We start from the raw sequence: 18366 nt of genomic DNA, 5'->3' as shown, positions 1-18366 counted from the left end.
CTGTGGGAAGGCTGTCATAAGATTTTAGTGTAAGGAGCCCAAATTCTGCATTTTCCTGCCTTTTCCACTAAAAAAAATATAAAATCCTGAAAACACCCTTCCCAAAAATATCAACTAATGGGAGAGAGCCCAAGCAATCAGAGAAGCCAGGAGGTATCAGCGTGCTGCGCGCGATGGCAGACGGATCTCCACGCCGATGGGGATTATTAATAGCAAGAGCACGCCATGTGGTTCTTTTTCCACTCACACTGACGGCAACTGTTTGTCTTCTGTTGTCCAAATTGTTCAATTCATTGCAGCCTGAAAATCGCAATTTCTGAAGGAGCGCACCGCGGATGAGTCTGAGGCTCTGCAGGTTGGCTGCTCGAGCCACTGTAACAGCAGGTTATTTTTTAAAAAATATAAATCTAATGAACTAAATAATAATAATAAAAAAAATCAAATCTGCCACTTGAAGCATGCTGTGCAAGACAAGATCTTGGAAAATTTGCAGACCTCATTCCCCCAGAAGCAGAAACGAGGGTAATAAGAGAAACTTATTGTCTGTAAGTGAGTGTTTCTGTACGTTTGTAATCACAGCCTTTGTATCCCCCTGAGAGCTCGGATTTCACGGGGAAGGAGCCGGACCACTGAGCCGTTCGAGCAGAGAGCAACCACTGCTACAATTAGCTGCAGAAGCCCAATTTGGGGGTTTTCTCATTAACCTGTCATGTCAAATGCTGTATGATAAGATGGTGAAAATTGGGGGGAGGAGTGGCGGTGGAGGGGTAAAAGTTCATTTTGCAAAGCAAACAAACAGCAAGTCACTTGATTTTACTAATTATCGTAGCCTGTGGCTCTTTCAGCCATTATTTCCCCCCCCCCCCCCCCCCCCCATCAGCGTATGAACTGACAAGATAAGATAGGGGCTGGTATTTTCTAAACTATCCTGGCTGACAGCATATACAGATAATATGAGGATTCATTTGCAAGAGCACGCAGAAGATTAATTGATTTTCTTAATGCTAGAGTAAATCGCTCATTACAAAAATAACTTCTAGCATTCACGGGGAATCGGTGTCAGGGCACGCCAGAATGCCCGCCTGTGAGCTCTGCCCTAGAAATAGGCTTTTTGGGTGAAGAAGGGCGATTTCATGTGCAGCATCATCACAAATTGTGGGTCTGCTCCACAGTGCAGTGATACCGATGGGTGGGGGAGTGCAATGGCTTGCACAGGCTATAGAGCAGACCTTTTATACACACATTTTAATGATATATTCCACTGCGAATGAACAGCACTGGTGCACTTCTCAGACCTGTGAGTTCCCAGAAATGCTGTTGGGTACAGGTTTAGTTGGCAAAAAAAGAAATCTTTCATTTTACTAGCACTAACAGGCAAGATCATACCCATTCTGTACTCCCTGTTTCTGCAGTCGAGGTCTGCATTTTGCTTGGGTGTGAAGATCTCCAACCCTACGACAGAAAGCCTGGAAGAAACCGAGTGTCCTGGATGTGCCCCAGCCCAATGCATTCTTACAGTTCTGGAAAAAAAAAAAAGAGGGAATTTAATGATTATGTGGTTTGCCAAGGACCTTGCATTAAATCAGTGCATTAATATGAATAATACACTGCTTTAAAAGATAGCTCTCTTTTTATTTATTTTCCTTTTCATGATACAAAGACTAAATGGATGTGTGAGCATGTGTTCCCCTTGCACTGTGCCTTTTACAAGCTGCTGTGCCGACCAGCATGTCCATCCCCAGCGGGGACAGCACCACGCAGCCTACGGGAGCCAGCTGCCCTCCTTGCCATTAAGGACAGAAATATCGGAATGTTAACTTCCAATATCAAATTTTAACCCAAAGCCAGTAAAACGTGTTATGTCAGAATATGCTAGATCTATAAAGCTGGTTTCGGCAACATGTTGCAGCTGGTGGTGTGTATTTATAGCTTTCTTTCTTTTTTCTTTTTTTTTCTTTCTTTTTTTTTTTTTTTCAAGAAAAAAAAAACACAACACTGGAAAGAGTAGAAAGCATTTTAAACAGCAAATTTGTCAATGTTTTTCCTTGCTGCTGAGTCGGACTATGGGTCGGCACTGGTTTAGATTAGCCATGTCCTGTGCAATTTGACAGTAGCGACATGAACCTGCAACGCATGAATCCGAAGCAAAGATAGGACTAACGAGGAGGAATTCAGGGAATGTTTTTCCTCGGAGCGCTGTTGCAGCGCGTTCCGCGGGACCGGGGCTGCAGTGACAGCGCTAACACTTCCCAGAGCCGAGGACCCCAAAGCTGGAATGGCATTGCCCACCCTGAAAGTGAGAAGGTAAAGTTTATTTTTGTATTTTTTTTCTCCCCTTTCTCTCTCTCACTCTCCCATATACAGAATGTATCGAGACCACCAAGAGTGGCCCATTTTTTTTCACGATGATGTACAATTCACATTTGTTAATAAAAAAAAAATTCTGCCTGAGGTCATCCACCTAGTTTTTTTTTTTTTTTTTTTTTTTTTTTTTTTTTTAAAACAGGAAACGGGTTTCAGATGTTTATATGTTAAAAAGTAAGGCTGCTAATCTGCCTGCCCATTTAACAGGCATTGACAACTGTCAAATCTTTTCGCTTTACATTGCTGGCTTTTGAGCCAAGTTATGTATTTGCTTAATATTTTTTAAGTCAGCAAAATAACCGCTATCACGCATTTGCTCGCTTTCTGGATTTACTTGCTCACACCGAGCAAAGCTGCCTCGGAAAGCGTAATCCAGCGTTTACCATAAAGTGAATCACGAGCTTTTGTGCTTATCGAGATAAACTGCTCGAGCAGGGCAGCCTGGAGAAAAGCGCTTGAGGAGCTGCAGCTTGGCTGGCGTTCGGTGCTCGTGCCCATCAGACGCAGCGAGCGTATAAAAAGCTGAACTCTTGAAGCACTGGTGTCTGCGATATCAGGGTAAATAAAGGTAAATTTAATCTGTACTGGTAGACTTCTTCCCCACTGCCCGATGCGCAGCACCACATACGTAACAGAGAGATGCGTTCCCCTGAAATAATCCATATTTTTATTTCCTTCTTTCTAGCCCATGCAGGGAAGAGACTGATAATATGCCATTAATACTGGCAGAGCAAAACTGCCCCCGAGGGCTCTGTGAGGCACCTTAAGGTGGGAAGCGATGCTCGTGCCCACGCTTCCTCGCCTGGCTGTGGTGCAGCAGCCACGGCATGGTTCATCCCAACAGCTTCTACACTTTATCCACCCTTCTGACCAAAGCGCACCGGATTTGTGCCCAGAGCCCCCAAACCAACACCCAGCTAACGGTGTTCCAAGAGTATGAGAGTAAAATTAAATTAGTGAAGTGTTTCGTGAACAAAAATGACGAGGGCAGCAGGCAAAACCTCTGAGTCGCCTTCCTTTGCAGGTAAAGGTCCTGGCGACTCTCAAGCAAACTTGTCTGGAAAAAATACTGGAGAGTCAGAGTCATTCTCTAATAAAACCTATTCGTTTTGAGAACATTGCTGAACTCTGCGTGTGAAATATTAATGATTTTTTTTTACCACAATGCAGGTAAAAGGGATGCAGTAACAAAATGTGTATTATTTACTGGCTACACCGAAAGAGGAAGAGATCGGAGTGCTAAAGGACAGAACTGTGGCATTCTAACAAATGCAAAGTGAGCCCCAGAAATTATTTTTACAGCTGAAAAAAAAAAAAAAAAAAAAAAGAAAACCCACAACTTTTGAAGTTACTTCGTGCCACCTAGTTAATGAGAGTTTTTCTTTCTGAGCCTTCTAGCAACAAAACCTGGCTTCTGACCTGAAATAAAGCAGCGGTGATAATCCACGGTTTAAATTCTATGTTAAATATACTGGGAAAAAAAAAGGAAAAAAAAAAAAGGAAAAAAAAAAAAGAAAAAAACAGCAAGGAGAATGACTTTATTTGCACCATTTCGGCAACCACAGAACGCAGCATATCTGGTTCATTTTATCTGGGTACATGGAAAAACCTTGCACTGCAAAACATCATGTATATAAATTACTTTCAATCAGTCTATGTACAAATTTTTTTCTGGGAGCTGGCACTTTTTGTTTTCAAAAAAACATGAAGATGCAGAACTGCAGGGGCCATTTCCCCCTGTTTTAGGGTGAAAACGGGCTGCTTCACAGCGCGACTGAGATCGGCGCAGCAGAGGCACGAGCCTGACACCCAGCTCCTTGCTGTTCTCCGAGCAAATAGCCTCGGCCCCTCTCAAATACCTACTTTGGGGATTTCACTAATTGAGTCAATCAATTCTCTCTTTTCCTAAAAGCCAAAAATCTGTATCTCGCCAGCAAGTCGAAGAAAAAATCCTCCTTCTTGGCACATCCTCTGTAACAAATGTGGAAGCTCGCTGATGACCACAAATATATTGTAAAAATGTGTAAACCAAAGGCAGTGATATTTTCCAAAGGAACACCTGGAAGGTGTAAATCAAAAATATTGTAAACACGTCAGCTGGGAACATACGACAGGCACACTGGTTTGCTGTGCACCCAGCCCATCATGCTTTGGAAATCCGAATCGATAAATCAGGGGATGAACCTTGGACTAATAAACAGTTCTTTCATGAAAAGGAGATATTCTCTGCCCCTGGAGCCTAGCAGCGAACCGCTCTTTGGAGTGGCAGCGAGAGATAAATTTGCTACATTTAGAAAAATACATCAGGACGTTGCTAATAACGGGATTCTTTAAAAAATCACTGATCAAAATCTCAAGATCAAGCTCCTCTTGTTTCGTGCTTTGTTTAAATTTGCAGCAAAACCAATAACACTATCTAGCTGCTTTCCTAAGAAACATTTTTCGAGCATTTGTTTCCCCTCTTAAGCTTTTTAAAGGTTGATCAGATGCAAAGGTTACATTTTAGGTCTGTCTTTTACCAAGGGCTGTGCTGAAGCGAAAGGGGCAGAGGGGGAAACGGGGAGAAAGCTCTGCAAAACGAAGAGAGAGCAGGAGCAGCCTGCTCGCTCTGCTGCGCTGCAAAAAGGAGCCCGGGCTTTTCCCTCATGGTTATCTCGGTCGAATGAAAGAAGCCCTATTAAAACGCTATCTTCTGGAAAGCGTCATAGAGGCATGAGGTTGGTAAACATTATAAAAACAACCCCTCATAAAAATTTTATGGCTTTACATTTCTGTACATTTTACAGCCAGCACGGGGAAAAGAAGCGACAGCAATTTCTCCGCCTTGATAGCAGGCAGGAACTTTTCCTTGCTTTCTGCTCATCAAAATAAATAGAAAGGCTGAAGCGCGTTCGTTTCTCAGGCGTTCGGTGGGATTATTTCACAGGCAGAAGAAGTCGAGGGGAGACCTAAAGGCTAAACGAACCTCGTGGTGCTAATCTGCGCGCTATAAACAAGCATCGTCCTTTTTGGACACCACGATAGCTTTCTGTGTCACAAAACGAAGCAATTTATTTCACTGAGATGCGTGTTGTCTCTTTCTAAATGCACAGGGAAAAACCTGCCCGTACGCACATCTCGTGCATGTCCTCGCCACAAATTATTAACCCAGTCTGCTGATGAGGGCTTTCAATTTGCTCCCCAAAAAGCAGCATAGACGTTTGCTTCCTGAGTAGGTATTTATAGCTTCTGAATGGATCAAGTCATGAACAAAAAAAAGGTAATTGTGCTTGCAAGTCAGTATTTAAATATTTACATTTTAAATATATTTGCTGCCAGCTGCTGTTAGCAAGAAGAAAAGTAATTTGGGAAATCGCAACCCTTCCTATTTCCCACATTTTTTAGCCATAATAAATGCATCTCTGAATTTAGCATGCCCCGCAGCTTGGCTGGCCAGCGGGGAGCCCAGGCTCATCACTCACTCGGGTAACGGGGCTGCGGGGCTCGGACCGGGGGCGTGCGGGGGCCGCGGCTGCGGCTGCGTTGGGCAGGGAGCCCGGGCAGCCTGGACGGCTGGGGCCGGCTCTCCTGTGAAAAAAACCCTCCTCCGGCGGCTGTGATCATTTCTTGTTGTATGACCTCAAGCAACAAATGCGTGCGTCCGAGGGCAGGTGGCCTGAGTCACATTTCCCCAAAGCTCCCCAGCCCCTGCGCTCGCCAGCGTGGCACAACCGGGTGGTGACGTCCGGGGATGCTGCGCCCCGTACCCCTGCCTACACCCCGTTTTAAGTCACACTGGAAAGTCCAGGATGCACTAAAACGTCAGATGGATGAGTAAGAGGGGGATATTGTGAAGAAATAGGGCAGATGGATCCATGCATTGCCCATCCCTGGGGCTGGGCATCATCCCCCCTGCCCTTCCTTCCGCAGGTGCCATGAGTGGCCAGCCCCCAGCACTCTTGCAGTGGGTGGTTTTAGCCTCATGAAAGTACCAGTTTCTTTTATTTTTATTATTATTTTATTATTCAAATTATTTTTCCCTTGGCTTTCCATCTATCCATAGAGGGTTTTACCCGCTAAAATTTCCGCCTCCTTGTGGGAACAAGGAGAGAGGCTTGCTAGGGCCAAACAACACTGGACACCAAGGAGTGTCCCTCCTGCTACTGCAGGTTTTTGGAGATCTGCTTCTTCATTTGTTTCTGATGTCAAGAAGCCACCAAAATCTCTTCCAAAAATCTGTCCCAGCCACCAAAGCGCTCAGCTGAGGCAGACGTGCCCCGTTGGCCTCGGGGATGCTCCGTGGCCCGACCTCGTGCACAGTCACTCCAGCCCTACACTCCTCCCAGGGCAGCAGCTGAACTGGGGAGGCCAGAAAAGAGCCCTGCATGGGGACGGCTCCATTTGACCCCTGCCACATCCTGCTGGTGGCCAGCGGGGACATCTCCACGGAGCCAGCACCTCCCTGCTCTCCTTTGCTCTCGGTTCATCCGGGTTCAGGCGCTGGCCTCTCTCTTGCCCTCGGGATGCTCGGTGTATTGCTGCAACCAAAACGCACGCAAAGCAAACAGCTCCCGATGACACAGGTTGTGGTCACACATGCTTTACCACCTTCCTTGTATGACGGGGGGGAAAAAGAACAAAAAATAGTGCAATGACGTCAAGTGTTTCATTCGCAAGCAGAATGAGGGGGAAGGAGAGCTGAACTTTTGTTTATTGGTCTGAGATGACCGTCAGAGATCCCACAGTACTGAGCAGGAGCAGAATTAAGCCGGGGGTGCTTAATGCATCCTACGTAGGCGGCTCCTCAGAAAATGTTGATTTAATCAGTGCTTGGTAAAGATGTTCATTAGTTAGTGAGGACTGGGGCAAATTCCTTCTGTTTAAGATCCTGCAAATAGCGTAAGGATGAAAGTATAGGGCTGTAACCTCTGCGAGTATGTAGTTCATCTCAGCGTAAAGTTTCCTCCTATAATCCATTTTTTTTTTAGTGTTTTATTTTTTTGCAGTGTCTAATACTGCTGGTGGGGGTTTTATTGCTGGATTCTCCAGTGACCGTGCCACCAGTTAGGATGGGAAAGGGAAGAGCAGAAATCACAGCCAGGAGCTTCGCTTGCTTTTGCAGCTACCAAATGATCTTTGCCTACATTTTTAAAGGTTTGGGGTAAAAATTGGCCCTGTTCTAATCAGTGGCAACTTTCCCACTGCCTTTTGATTGTGCTGGGATTTCACTCTCCTGTCTTTACCTTTTCATCATTGCCTGTAGTGTGAGAAGCTTTGGTTGGGAGCTTACCAAAGCAAGAAAATCAGCCCGACTCTGGAACTACTATTGTTTACTTTAAAGCACATTTTGTTTCCATTTTGCTATAAATATAGATGAAGTGAAAATCTGCTGTTGTGTAGGCCCTGTCACTTCAGCAGCAGTTTAGCAGAATTTCTCATATGGTCTCTCCAGTCCACAAAAAATCATTCAGGAGATGCTGGACCCCACCCTGCGAGGCATCACGTCCTTTTAATGTTTCTGCAAATTGGTGGAAGCTTGAAACTGCTCTGCCCTGGACAGAAAGAAAAAAAAAAAAAAAGGAAGAAAAAAGCAACGGAATAAAATCTCAGCTCCTCTTAGGACGAGGCTGAGAGACGATGAGTCCTTTAACACCAGGAAAAACAGCAATGAAAGTGAGAAGGATGTCCCAGGATTTTGATTTTAGCACCCCTTAATTACAACACAGGTTCACATGCAGTGTTTTTATTTGGACTTGGACTGGAAGTATTTTGCTTAACTAATTTTTAAATGAGATGGGGATACAGAAGATGGGTAGGAAAAGCAGAGGGCTAGGAAAACACAAATGTCAAGTAGATGAAAGGTGCTTGCACACATCTTGCTGGCGCATTCCTGCTATACAATAAGTTCTTGTTTATTCAAATTACAATGTACCCGACCCTAGGAGAGGCAGGATAGCCCTGGGAGAGGTGCTGGGTGGCTTTAAGTTTCACCCTCCAGCCCTGCTTCCTAGCCCTGTGTTGCAACTCCATGCTTGAGACTCCTCAGATATCTCATGGGTTCCCCCAGATTCTAAGAAGTGCTATTCCCAGGCCATTTCTTTACCATATTTTGGCCTTTCTCACCCCAATCCCGCCTTATTGCCCAAGACCTGGAACTGGGGAGTATGCAAATGCTCAGCTTGCAATAAAACCTGCCCCAGGCTGTGGTGTTTTATCCTGATTTTAAAGGAGAGCCTCCACCCACGGTTTCGATTTTATGACGCAAATTCAAAAACCATAAGGAACATTCTGGCATCTCCCAGTTTCGGGTTTTCTACAAAAAGCCGTGCTGGTTTAACAGGAGTGTTGGTGTGAGGAGACCTCATCCCGTCACATGCGTTTTCCCCTCTCCATAAATGCACATTGTAAAAATGCTGCGCTGAAAGGCACATACTCGAGGCTCTGTAGACATTTATGTGAAAAGTTATTGTTTACAGATCTGTCAGAGATTTTGCTTTGATGATGTAACATTGGCAAATGTCATATGTAACTTCCCTGACACTGTTTTTCTAACAAATGGCTCTTTTTGCCTGCCTTGACTGGAAAAAAAAAAAAGGTTGAAAGGACTCTGAACCTCAAAGCCATTCAAGTTTTGTCCCGCGTCTACCAGATTCGTTTTGATAAAACATCTGAGTCCTCTCCGAAGAACTGGTCTGCTGGGAGACCACTGCTATTGCTTAGAGGAAAACGTGTCCCTTTATTAAGCATTGTGTAAAGTTAATTGAAAATGGGGTTAGAAAGAAGTTCTCTGACATATCTCTAGGAAGGCTGAGGGTCTCAGGATTAGCAGGGCTGGCAAGATAATGTGGTGTGCTTTTTAGGAAAACCTCAAATATCACAAGCAAAATCACAAAATATCAAAATGGGGCAGGGAAGAAAAGAAACAAAAACTTCAAGTGGCAGAAGGAAGGATTCAGACCTTGCTGAAGGTTTGGAGGAGCTCGATTCCCACACTTATGATGGAAGAATGGGGTGAATTTAGGCAAAACTGGAGCAGGGAAAGAAGCAGGGCTGCTGGAAGGGAAACAAATCAAAAAGTGCAAACAGGGGGCTTTATATTAGGGTTCTGCACCTCTTATTTTAGAAACAGGGACTGTCAGACAAAACAAAGAGATGAAGCTGAGGAAAAGGGGGTACATAATTTATTAATTATGCATATGGTTAATTTAGGGCACATGGGATTTGTGCCTTTCACTGCTTATGAGGTCTTCCACCAGCGCACTGAAGCGGGAGAGGGCTCACAGTGGGGGAAATCCTCCCTGGCTGCAAGGCTGCCCACAGAATGCAAACCGAGGCCGGGAGGAATTCCTTGGTTTTGACCATCTGAGGCTGGAAATGAACTGTCAACATCCGAGTATGCATTAATGCAGCCCGCAGAAAAACCTCCCTCGTGCTGAGCAATTGAGGAGAGCAGGAAAACACCTCCGAGGGCACTTCTTGGTGTGCCAACACATGCTGGTTCCGTCTGCAAAGCATCTCTCTTGGACATGTTGTAAAAGAAACCTCCCTGAGGTTTCCTCTCCATCAGCCTCCGTGCAAAAAGCTGTGGATGGGAGCAGGGGCTGCCAACATCCAGGTCCTCCTGCGGTGGGCAGCTTGTCCCTTTCTCCCTGCCCAGATAAGAAACATTCCCTGGGCACGTCCTGCATCTGAACACGTTTGGCTCCAGCAAAAAGAATCAGACCAGACTACAGTTTTATTCACCACTCAACTTTGCTATCCTTAAGAAGCACACCGTGTTTGATTTCTGGCCAGCCACCCATTTTTTTTTTCTTTGATTGTTATTATTTTCTCCAACTAATTTGTCCCAACCAACAGGAAATCCATCACTTGCAGCACAGTGAGGTTCAAACGTGTACCCACAGCTGGTCTGGCTGTGGGTTGTGGGGCGGAAATGGGCTCATGTCCCCACTGAGCATCACTGCTGGAGGTGCTACCATAGCTAATCCCTCAGGATGCTGTGATCTCTGGCAAAACAACTCTCCTGAAAGCATTTTAGCTGCTAAGAATCTGAAAAAGTCTTGAGGTAAATGGAAAGAAGGAAAATGGTAGGAAGTGTTGCTGTTGGTTTTAGAACTGGCCTCTGGAAATGCAAGATATGTTAGCTTCAGCTCTTGAAAGACTGTAAAAAAATTTCTGTGTTCAGGTTGGAAGGGCTCAACACCCAGGAGAGGAAAACCTGTGTGCTGCTGGGCAGTGATGGAAGCGCCTTTCTGCCTGTGCCTTACAACACGTGCCTTACTCTGGCATGGCAGGGGGCCTTGGTGGAGACATCACATCTGATGTGACGCTTCAAACATGTAAAACTCAAGTATTTTCCTTCCCTCCTCTGCTGCCTCCTCAGCTGTCCAAGAGAAATAAAAACAATAATCCTGCATAAATGTGTTTTGCTAGTGCTTGGAATGAAGGCTGGCTCTGCCTGCAGAGTCTGGCAGAGCAGGGATGGGGATTTGGGAGAGGAATCAATGGATCACCCCGTTACGAGCATCCACTGCAGTCTTATGGCACTTCTGGCTGCTTGTGCAGTCCCTGGAGGAGCAGGGAGGGCAGGGAAGGATGGCTTAACTGGACCTGGAGCATCACAGTGAGCTCTGCTGGAGGAAACCACAACCACCCAGGTCCTCTGATCTTGTGCTTGGGATGTGCAAATGTTTGCTGCTTTGTGATTTGCACTGGTGACCCTTTGGCTTGGCCATCATTGGAAGGAGAGGATGGCATCTGCCATTCAGAGAACTCACTCTGGAGGTGGCCACTTGAGCAGAAGGACATACCAAAATTATGCTGATGAGGTATGGAAAAGTGGTGAGGAACAGTGGCCACTCTCTGAAATCTCCACCAGAATACCACCCTGGGCTGGCTGCCCCCTAAGCAGTGTCTCTTTCCACTTTCTTTGTGAACAAAGGAGAGTTTCTCCATGACAAGTGCTTACCCGTGCTTTCCTGGTGCTCCAGTGACAATGGCAGCATTAAAAGCAGAAAAGCAACTTGCTTTCCTCTGCAAGGGGCCGCTGCGTGGTGAGATAATGCTCTTCCCAAAAGTGCGTGTTCACTGCTGCTGGGTGGCGGCCAAGAGCGGCCTCCCCATTCGTTCTGGAGGTGACAACAATGCACATGTGTGTCATTTCCTGACCTCGGTGGAAATTGCAGGACTGAGATTCACCACCGAAAAAAAAAAAAAAAAAAAGAGCAGAAAGGGATTTGGAAAATCAAGGGCCTCCCCCTCAAAGACTCCACCTTCCAGATTGCTTCACTTCGATGTCAAGTGTCTCCTCGCCCCGTGTGCTCCACTGCCAAGACCAAGCCCTCCTCTAGACTCTGCACCATCCTGTCTGTCCCCACATCTCAGCACCCCAGGGCCACGGGGCTGGTGCCCACCCCTAGCACTCAGATCCTGCCCATGGATCTGCAGGGAATCATTTGAACGTGACAATGTTTTAAGCTAAAAAAAATAATATCGCTAAAATATCCAAATATGTCCAGACAAGGCTGTCTATCCCCAAGACATGCCACAGCCAAGCACATCATTTAGAGCTGCCCTGCAGCCATCAATGCACTGAATTTCTTTGCTCCTGGCTGTTCTTCAGATGGGAGCAAATCCGCATCACCACGGGGCAACTTTTGGGCTGCGTCTAGTTGTCCAGGGCTCCAGGGAGAAGGGCATGGTGTGCGGTTCCTCTGGGGCATTGCGCTCCTGGAAGTGTTCCACGCGGTAGGAGCCTGAAGAAGGAAGGCTTGAATCCCCTCCAGCCGCTCTATCTTGTATCGCTGCATTTTGGCAAAACACAGAACAAATGAGCGGCGGGGTCGGATAAACAAGCTTAAGGTAAACATTATCTGCATGTATATCCTGATTTATAATGTACGTGCATCAGTTAAAAATTTACTTGAATTTACCACAGTGTTTTAAGTAATGTTATTAAGAATGTAACTTCTTAGGAAAACTCAGTCTGTTTTTAGCCCAGACATGCAATTAGGGGAATTAGTAACACGATACGTCATCTTCAAGAACACACAGATACAGTGGTCAGAAACCTCATGCAACCCTCTGGAAGGAAATTTTGCTCGCAGCATATGTGAGTGCTCTCTTACAAGCCTCCTAATTCTCACCGAGAAATAATTTGACCTCCCCGAGCCAGCACGCAGTCTGGGTGCGCTGAGGATGAGGCCATAGGTTTAGCATCCTCCTTTTGGGGGAGAAAAGGGGCCAAGGGAAGATCTCCAGGATGCTCACGCATGGTGGGGCATGAGGAATCTGCGGTGGCGTGGGAGGGAGGGAGCAGAGCTCGGAATTCACAGCCCTCTCCTCCAAGGCATTCAGGTGGGATCAGGGGGCGGCTGGTGCTCCCTGCGCAGAAGTGGAGATGCCTGCTGAGCTCTGACACCCCCGTTTTGCCTCTTTCCTTCTGCTATGGGGCAGGATGAGGATTTTTCAGGTACAGAACAGATGGAGCCTGTGGATGAGGGTTGGAGGCACGGGACAGTGCCACCTCTGGAAAGCAGCCCCGTGGCTTTGCATCCTGTTCAGGGTTCCTGCCCCAGAAGCGCAAATCAGACAACACCAGAGGCCCCCAAACTGCAGCAAGTCTTTGCGTTTACTCGTCTGTTTAGGGCCAAATGAAGGGGTCTATTTAACAGAGCAAGGAGAACTTCTGCCACCACCATGCACGGGCTTGCATCAGCTCCCAAAACTGCAGCAGTGCAGCCCCTCCACCCCTTCCCATAGCACCATGCCTGTTCCTGTGGCTGTGGAAAATTCCAGAAAAAAAAAAGCAAAATCCGACCCTCCCTGCTTCCTTCCAGAGTTCCAGAAACTCCAGCTGAATTTCACAAATTCAGGAGGCTTCTGGCTAGTTTGTGTAAGCCAGAGTCCAAATTTTTGGTTGCTGAACCAGGCTTTGACACAAGGCGTTGAGGTTTCTTTATCGCTAGCAACGATCTTTGCTTTTGTTTTTGTTTTGCTTTAGGCCACTGAACAACGACGTGATCCTGCTACGTGGACATGTGTGAAGAAAGCGAAAAAGATTGGGGAATGCTCAGTAATAGCTGCGAGTGATAGAGGACCCTGCAAAAATGCTGGAAAATATGAAAAGGCCAATGAAGCAGAGAAAAAAAAGTGTTCCAAAAAAGGTTTTCTTTCTTCCACTGAGAAATAATGCATTATCTGGAAATCCCACTTTGTAGTTTGGAATTTGTTTTTTGTGTTAGTTTCTTTCAGTGACCAACTCTGAATAAAGAGCAACCGCAGAAACAGTACACCAAAGCAACAGCAGTGGGTGGCAAATTTCTCTGTTACCACAAATATCCTTCCATACTTGACAGTCCAGATTGAAAACATTTTTTGTTGTTGTTTGCGTATCTCATCTTCAATAACTCTCCACGAGGGTCAGAAACGATTGATTTGATGGTTTCTTGACCTAAAAAAAAATAAATAAATTTTTTTTTCTTCTTTCCCCTCAGTTTTATCATGACCTGTTGCAGTGTTCAAGGCTCAGGGCTGCTCCCACCCATGGGTCCCTCTCTCTAAGCCAAGGGATAGATGTGCAAGCCCGGATGGTCGCCTTGTGTGGGATTCCTGTAGGATTTCAGTATCCAAAGCTCAGGCTTCTCACCTGCCTAGGGTGGATAAAGTGCAAACTCATCACATTTTTTAAACTTCAAGCTCTTGGCTGGAGAGATCTCAGCCTTGGGTAGGGCAGAAGCACCTCCCTGTCAGGAGGAGGATTCCAATCCCCCAAAATATGTGTTTGTGCCTCCAAGCACGCACAGCCTCGTTGGTTTAGTACATACGTTTCTGCAGCTGGGATCTTGCACTATAAACTGTGGCAGGGAAGCCTTCTGCCAGATAATCATACAGCGCCTAGCATGCCGGAGTCCTGATTTGTGCTGGGATTTTTGCAATGCGTAAAAACACCGCCCATCCCCAGGCAGCGCAGCCCTGGCTGGAGACCTGTTGGGTCTGGTGTCAGCACGCAGCAGCTTGTTTTCACCACGAGGCTCCCATGTAAGAGAAAGCATCGGCCACGCTTCTGCAGACGGGCTTCTGCACAGCGTCGAGGTTAATCCTTGGAAAGGTTATTGCCGTGGAGCAATAAAGCCCCCAAAAGCAAAAGGTTATGGCATGGGCTGCAACCCAGGCATCAAGAGCCCTTTAATTGGGAGATGAGCACTGGATGAACCCGAGCTGAGGCTCGAGCAATGCTGATCAGTGAGGACCAAAAGTCCACGACTGAAGGGGAAATAGCTTCACAAAGCATCAGGCTGTTGCTTAACTTTTTTTTTTTTTTTTTTTTTTTTTTTCCTGGAGGTGGATACTTTTTTTAGCTTGCACATTTCGCTTTATTCAGATAGGCTAATTTTTCCTGGCTTCTCTTTGTAGGCTTCATGTTTAGTTCAAAGTCGAATTAAAAACATAAGGGGATACATGCCATCCTCAGCTCTTCCCTGCAGACAGGGTTTTTGGGGGGAGAGCAGCATCCAGCTTCACAATAACGTTGTGCAGTCATTTACACACTTCATTTCAAGACGTGCTAGCCCAGCTCTGCAGCTGTGGTAATTCCACATCCTTAGCAAAACTCTGGATTTACCCAGCTCTCAGGTGGTCCCGTTGTAGTTATTGGGTTTTTAGATGATAGGCAGTCAAGTCCGGAGCAACCATTTATTTTTTTTAGGGCAAATGATACCTTCAAGGTATCCCATGGCTGGGTGGGAAGCGTGGTGTGTCCCCCAGGCCCTGAAGCTTTACCGGTATAACATCGCTGCTTGTTTTCATAATCATACTTGATACGATGCAAGAACCACAAATGTGATCTTAGCCCTCTGGAACAGGGAAACATTTTAGGGGCTAGGAGAAGATTTGTACACCAGCCAACTGAATAACATGATTTTTCTGTCTGAATTAGCCAGAAACTCTCCTTTGTCCGCTCTAAGTGCTGCTAATTGCCCTTAGGAAAGCATCTCCATCTCTGCAGGAACAGACAAAGCCAATAAATCAGGAGTCCTCCAGCAGATACCGACCTCTTCCTTTTGCCTGTTTCTCCCCCAGTTTTGGAACGGCGAGCCCTGTGGTGCTCAGAATACAACGACCTCGTCTCCAAAGAGGCAATTTGGAAATCACCAGCTGCTACCAGCAGCGGGGCTTTGCCCTGTGCTCTCCCACCCCACTGCCCCTGGGAAAGCCACGGCAGCCTCGTGCACCGTGCCAATGTCAACACCAGATTTTGAGGGCTGAAACAAGCAGAAAAACACCCAAACAGCCCCAGGATCCCCACTTCAGGCATGGTCCCTGCTCCACGGCGCTCATCCTGGGAGGAGGACGGCATCCCGTTTTGATGGAGGTGCAGAAGAGCTCTGTTAATTCGCCTGCCAGTTCAGCCTTTTTTGTTGTTTTCCACAAGAACACGATATGTTTATCTAGCTTTGATTTTTTTTTCTTTTTTTTCTTTTTTTTTTTACTTTGTAGCTGAATTAACTGATTATTACTTTCATCTGGTTCCCTTTGCAGGGTCAGATGAAGCCCAAATAATAAAATTGAATGTGAGCGTGCGTATGTATTTATAATTAATAGGTTGCATACTGAATAATGTGGGGTCCCAAAAGAACGTGTAAAGAGAAAATGCTCTAAAACTCGATCTTTATTTTGGTTCAACCTCAACAATTTCCTGCAAAGCATAAATGGTGATATAATACGGAGCAGATCAAACCAAACTCTAATTCTATTCTGCTTCTCATGCCAAATGTCATCCCCTTAAGATGTGCTTTTCTCCATCTGGTGATTTTGGCTTCTCTATGTTCCCTGTAAGTCTTTGGACCTTTCGCTAAAATGTTTGTGATATGACTCAGAATAACAAACAAAACATGCAGAACCTTCATTCAGTCAAGCACAATACTGGCAATAAATGGAGCTGGCTCAACTGGAGGTTTTTATAGAGACCCCATGAAACCCAAAGGAGACAAATAAATCAGCAACTGATGCTTTACTTTAATTTTTTTTTAGAGAAATCAGAACTGTTTTTCAGTAAAGTTAGAACTTTTCCATGTTTTCACCAAAGCAAACAGAAAGCAGGTGCGTGCTGAAAGAATTTTGGCCAGGCATGTGCAGAGAAGTACATATGGATTTTCCTGTGAGCACTCACAGTTAATGGGCTTAATTCTGCTTTCAGTTATGTCGATGCAAGTTTTGCTGTTCGCTTCAAAGAAAGCAGGCACCGACACCTACAGAGTCACGGCATCCCTTGTGGAAGTGAGTGCAAGAAGTGCAAGGCTAGTTTTCTGGTAGTCTGTGTATTTTAAGGGATGTCACAACCCCCCTGCAAATCCTTTGCTGTGCGAAATGGCGCTCTGCTCACTGAAACCTCGCTTGGAAAACAGAGCCTTTCCTTGCATTAAAAAAGTATAATTCTGGAGAGGGGACAACAAATGTGGTCCTACTTTGCAGCTGTTCTCAGGCGCTTTTTTGGTGGTAGCTTGCTTTCTTTTTTCTTTTTTTCTTTTTTTTTTTTTTTTGCATCTCAGTGGACTGTGGACAGATTTGCAGCCCTGCGAGCTTTGACGTGGTTTAGCAGATTCCTCCTGGGAATTAATTAGCTCTTCAAAGCTCATTTCCCACTGGTTTTTATATAAGAGCAGGGTAGCACTGACATTGCCACGACCGCCTAAGGATGCTGGCTTGAAACCAGAGGGAGCGTGGCAGCTCCCGATGACGGACGGCGCGGCCAAGGGCAGAGCCCCTGCTTCGTGCCAGCCCCGCCGCATCCCTCTGCAGATCACCTACGAGCTAGGGGGATGTCTGAGCCAACACGTCCTAATGCACAGAAATCCCGAGTGCTTAAAGCCTCCCCTATCTATGACCATAAAAGTCCAGCAAGTCCGTGAGCGCGGATGCCTTGTACACGTGCCTTGCCGGAGCGGAGTTGCCAGTTTGGCACTTGGCAGCCGATGCCTGCCACGGGCAGCAAAACCCATTTGTCACCAAGGAGCGTGTTTAAGCCATGTTTACAGAAATCCTAATGACTCCCAGAATGGGTCTTTCTGCCATGGACCTGGCACGCTCGGAGGGAGAGCCAGGACAGAGGGCAAGGATGCAGCTGAAATGGGGCTGCTGCCATCAGCAGGGTGACGTTAGGGGACGGGGAGGCCACGTCCAGGGAGCTCTGCAGAAATCCCCTCCCCAAAACGCAGCCTCCCAAAGCAGACAGTGGCTTCCTGCAAGCAAAAGGACTTCTGCCCTTTCCTGTCTCAGCCCTGTCCCCAGCGCCGTGGCAGTCCCTTCAGGTGACCACGTCTTTAATGTCCCTCCCGCGAGAGATCCCTTCCTCTCTGCGGAAGAGGCGGGGGAAGAGCTGGCATCTGGCCCTCGCGGTCTTCGGGAAAAACTTGTGAAAAGAGCGTAGCCGAAATGCTCAGAAAGCAGAAAACAGCACAGCTTTCCACTCCCCTGGTATGGGATTTATTAAAGAAAGCCCTGGGACGTGAGGAAGGAAGAGCGGCTGCTTTACGGTGCTTTTGAAGGCTTTATTTACCTGAAGGCTTGGAAAATAGCTCTGCACCACGCATGATCTCAGCCGTGTAATGAGTTGCAGAAGAGCTGGCTTGCCCAGGTGAATGGGGGGGCTGCATCCTGATGTGGTACACATCTCTGTGCTCAGGCATGAGCCCGACCCAGGCATTGCCACCACCAGCAGGGACATGTCCTGGCACCCCTGTGTGCCCACCACTCGCTGAATTACCTGTGTGCCACCTCCCATGTGCTGCTCAGGACCCAGGACTGGTACCTCCAACCTCCAAGCAAGGACCTAGTAAACCACTGACAGGCCTTAAATTAAAGTCAGTTTTGTCTTTGCTGATGTCCAGATGGGTTTGGGACTGCCCTTGCATAACCCCAAGCCACCTTCCAGTCCTATTCCTCCCCTCCCCTTATTTATAACTTGTACTGTTATTATAATCGGGTTATTGATAATCCACGTCTCTGTAACGGCTAATATACCAC

This window comes from Oxyura jamaicensis, chromosome 11 (genome assembly GCF_011077185.1).
Source record: "Oxyura jamaicensis isolate SHBP4307 breed ruddy duck chromosome 11, BPBGC_Ojam_1.0, whole genome shotgun sequence".
Lineage (NCBI taxonomy): Eukaryota > Metazoa > Chordata > Aves > Anseriformes > Anatidae > Oxyura > Oxyura jamaicensis.
The sequence above is the reverse complement of the archived record's forward strand: the minus strand, read 5'-3'. Positions refer to the sequence as shown.